We start from the raw sequence: 4,804 nt of genomic DNA on the forward strand, positions 1-4,804 counted from the left end.
GCATGGGACTCTGATCAAAGAACTCATAGAGACAGCTGCAAAAACCAGAGATCTTGCAGTGATAAAAGTGGCTGCTCACACACGAGCAGATACCAAGGAGGCCAGAGGGAATGATTTGGCCGACAAAACTGCAAAGAAAGCAGCTCTTCTTCCACTAGAACCTGATGAAGAAGTGGATACTGTGAGTGAACAAACAGAATTACAAAAAGTCATTCAGTCTATGACTGAGGAAGAGCTTGATGAATGCACAAGAAAAGGGGTGTTGGTGGATGGAATATGGCATATTGAAGGGTTACCAGTTTTGCCAAAAGCCTGGTTTCCAACCCTTTACTCAGCCTTACATCTACCTAGCCATGTCAGTGCAAATGTGATGTTGCAACAAAGCAGAAAATTCTGGTATGCACCAGGATTCAGGCATTATGTGAATGAACGCCTAAGGGTATGTCACATTTGCCAGGCCAATAACCCTGGACAGACAGTAAAAGTCCCACAAAAACATTTACCAAGGGCTTATTATCCCTTTCAGAGACTTCAAATTGACTACATCCAGATGCCAAAGTCTGGTCCACATGAGTATGTACTTGTCTGTGTGGATCTCTTTTCTGGATGGCCGGAGGCATATCCGGTAAAGTCAGCCAATGCCAGAAATACAGCAGCTAAGATTGCTATGGAACTGGTTCCAAGATTTGGCCTACCAGTCATTGAAGTCATTGAATCAGATCGAGGAACGCACTTTACTGGTCAAGTGTTCCAAAATGTGTGTCAAGCTTTGGGTATAGACTCAGCACTACACACCCCCTACAGGCCACAGGCCTCAGGAAAGGTGGAAAGGCTGAATGGTACCCTTAAGCTGAAAATACAAAAAACAATGCAAGAGACACATAAACCATGGCCACAGTGCTTACCAATTGCTTTGTATTCAGTGAGAACAGCCCCTCAGGGCAAGACTAAACTCTCTCCATACGAAATATTGTTTGGGCGGGCACCGCAGTTGGGGTGTTATCTACCACAGCAGTTGGAAATGAATTGCGATAACCTATCTGCATATGTTATCAGTTTGCAAAAGCAACTAAATAATAACCATTCTCGAGTTTTCTCTTCCCTTCCAGACCCTGAGGCTGATACTGGAAGCCATAAATTACAGCCTGGTGATCTTGTCTATGTAAAGAAGCATACTCGAAAAAGTCTTGAGCCCAGATTTGATGGTCCATTCCAAGTGCTTCTGACAACGCCTACATCTGTCAAGTTGGAAGGAAAGGAGACATGGATCCATGCCAGCCATTGCAAACTTGCATCATGATTTTGATCCTAACTGGGTCAAGTGTATCCTTGTTAAAAAAATCTGAGTCTCGAGAAAACATGTTACTAACACATCACAAATTACTTAACATGGAACTAAATGTATCTGACTGTTGGATATGTACCCACTCCCCAGTAACCGCATCTTCTCTTGCTTATCTAGCTATTCCTGTCCCATTTGAAGAATTTCTTGATGTTGATTCCTGTTGGGACCAATTAGCTAATAATGATACACAGTACAGTAGTCAGTGGAATGTCAGTGTCACAATTCCAATAGTAGGGTGGATATCTTTTCCATGGTGGGCAGGGGAAGTGAGGTCTCCAACCAAAGGTTACCAATACCTAGCATTCAAAGGGGGTAGTTGGGTGAGGAGAAACTCTACTCAAATAATACACATGGGAGATGTGCCCTTAGAGAATGTAAAAATAATATTCAATAGGACAGATGCTAGTAAAGGGACATCAGATGTATGGAAACCATCCCTATTAGAGAGAAAGATCATAGATTCTAAATGGGAATGGTCACATTTATTCAAAGGTGGTAATGAGACAACCTGTCAGAATGAACAACATAACTTGTGGTGTAATGATTCATCGGCATACAGTCCAAACGATCCTACATGTGGAAACCCAGATGCTGGATATTGTAGCCCTTTGGGACAAGATCCTGAGTGGTGTGCAATAAAGAGTGTAAGCAAATTGATTGATCTTGCCCATCATCTGATTTTACAGCATTCTCACCTATGGGACCTCCCAGGAGGAGTGTATTGGGTCTGTGGAAGGAACGCCTACAAATGGCTCCCTGTGGGGATAAATGGTACCTGTACAGTGGTAAGATTGACACCTGCTACCTTTATAGTACAGACTGACGACCTCCCAATAGGTAAGATCCCTAGACATTCACTGACAAAAAGGGCCAAGGACAATAAACCGCGACATAATGGAAGACCTCATCTAGTACAGATGTCAATGGCCAACAAATTCTTTAGTACTTTATTTCTGTATCCTATGGTGATGCAAACTTGGGACAAATTAGTTGAAGCCACAGACTATTTAGATGATCAGATATTTGACATACTGGATATACTTAACACCTCAGTAGCAGTGCAGAGGCAACTTATGGTAGTTACTAACCAGCACACTGTGGTACTTGATTTTCTGACTGCTGCTCAAGGGGGAATGTGTCAGGTAGTTGGCCCTACATGTTGTCATTATGTAAATGATCAGGGAATAGTGCAAATCACAGCAGGACTGGATAAAATTGCACAACTAAGGAAAAAACATGATGAGATGATTCTGGCAGACCAGGATAAATGGTGATCAGGGGCATTAGCTAGCTTAAATCCTGCAAATTGGTTCAATGGTATAGGAGGATGGTTCATGGGAATTCTACAAACAGTTTTTCAGATCATGTTGTTTCTTTTATTAGTCTACTGTGTAATCAAAGGATTATGCTGTTGTTGTCAGCAAGTTACAAAGACTAAATCTTATACTCTATAAGTAATGATGTTTGTTTCTTTTCCTTCTAGATTGGCGTTATGATGAGGAAATTTCTTGGAGGAGGATATGCCCATGTGGCTCTAGGTGATGGTGTTGGACCCAGAAGCATCCGCACCCTGGCAACCCTCGCCGGTCAGAGAGTGTTTAGGGTACATATTGGGATTTAATCCTGTCCAGGACCCAGATTTCTTCATCATCGCCAAAAAGGGGGGAAATGAGAGGAATGAGTTAATCCATCCAAAGTTTGAAGAAAAATAAACTCTTTTAATAGAAGAAAAATAAACTCTTTTCTGATGAACTTTCCTATTTTTGAACTGAATCCTGTTCAAGGCCATAAAGCTGGTCCACCACCTGTTTTTTGCAGATAATTAATGTTATTTTATTATTCACATTTTTGTAAGCAGATAACAAAATGTTCATGTATCAACATCCTTATGTAAACAATTTTTTAATATCAACATCCTTATGTAAACAATTTTTAATTGAACATTTAATCTTACTATATGTCCATATCTGTCAAAACATATCTGTAGTTATCCGTTCTTTGAAGTTGATGACTTGCATAGTGTATGACTTTGCATTTTACATTCATATCCATTGGTTTTTTTCTGTATAAATAAAGGTGGGTTCTCAGAGATAGCAGAACACACCAGACTTGTTTGCAAGATACGTTGTCTGTGTCCTCATTCTAAGTGCATGGTGTGGGAGAGGGGATCCGGACCCATTCTCCAACTCAATTAGGAAACAGTCAACAACAGTAGGCCTTCTTTGAGAAGGCACCCTAACAATAGCTTTGGTATTCATAACTGAGAAAACATAATACAAATGTATCAACATGAAGGGACACATTATCTATTCAAGTTAAGTCTTATTGGTAATAGCAGATATCTAGGTGCTAGTCCAGTGTTTTCCAGACATGCTCCAGCATATCATTGATGCATTGTCTCAGGTCGTTCAGATCCTGTGGCTAGGGGGGGCAGATACACTAACTCCTTGATGTAGCTTATAGAAAAAGTCCCAGGGCATAAGGCTTTGAGATCATGGAGCCCAGGAAAACATTGTTGAATTGTTGTTTCTGTTGCGGCCAATTTAACAAATCAAGTGACGTTTCAGGTATCAGGGAATATCCGAATGGAAACATGGAGATGCACCATCCTGCCAATAGACTATGATTGGTAGCTATTTCTTCAATCTGTGCCATACCTTAACATATCCATGTAGAAGCGACCAGTGACGGTATCCTCAACAAAAAAAGGAGGGATCATAGACTCTTGTATACAGTGTTGTATACTTTATGATAGCTTAAGTTTAGCGGGTGTTTTGGAAGTGACAGAGTGCCTTTAAAGGGGTAGTGCGGCGCTAAGAAATTATTCACAGAATAACACACATTACAAAGTTATACAACTTTGTAATGTATGTTATGTCTGTGAATCGCCCCGTTCCCCGTGTCCCACCACCCCCACCCGTGTACCCGGAAATGTTGGTGCATTATACATTACCTGATCCGTGTCGAGCGCCGTTCGCCATCTTGTGCCAAACGTCATCTTCGGACGGAAGGGCAGCCGGCATTCGGGACAGTCGGAGCTGTTCGCCGGCCGCCCGAAAAAGACGTCACTCGCTGAAGATCGGAGACTGGTGTCGGCACGTGACAGGTGAGTATAGCGCACCACACTTCCGGGTACACGGGTGGGGGTGGTGGGACACGGGGAAGGGGGCCATTCACAGACATAACATCCATTACAAAGTTGTATAACTTTGTAATGTGTGTTAGTCTGTGAATAATTCTTTAACGCCGCACTACCCCTTTAATGACCTTGGTCGCCCTCTTCAGCATTCGCTCCAGTTCATGTCCATCTTATATACTGGTGCCCAAAACTGTACACAGTATTCAATATATATACACAAAAAGGCTCACTGGTGGATAAGACACAATAACCCTGTATAACAATATAGGGCACAGAAATTTACCGCAACCCCGGGCGTCACTCCACCAAACAACCAGAAC

General features: G+C 42.1%; 1 long non-coding RNA gene across 1 annotated transcript; it reads left to right on the top strand.

Annotated features, from left to right (window-relative positions):
- Positions 1-710: 710 nt before the first annotated feature.
- On the top strand, positions 711-3,464 carry LOC138788035 (uncharacterized). Its single transcript, XR_011362544.1, has 2 exons — positions 711-1,989; positions 2,829-3,464. It is a non-coding gene; the product is annotated as an uncharacterized lncRNA (long non-coding RNA).
- The last annotated feature ends 1,340 nt before the right edge of the window (positions 3,465-4,804 follow it).

This window comes from Dendropsophus ebraccatus, chromosome 4 (assembly GCF_027789765.1).
Source record: "Dendropsophus ebraccatus isolate aDenEbr1 chromosome 4, aDenEbr1.pat, whole genome shotgun sequence".
Classification (NCBI taxonomy): Eukaryota; Metazoa; Chordata; class Amphibia; order Anura; family Hylidae; genus Dendropsophus; species Dendropsophus ebraccatus.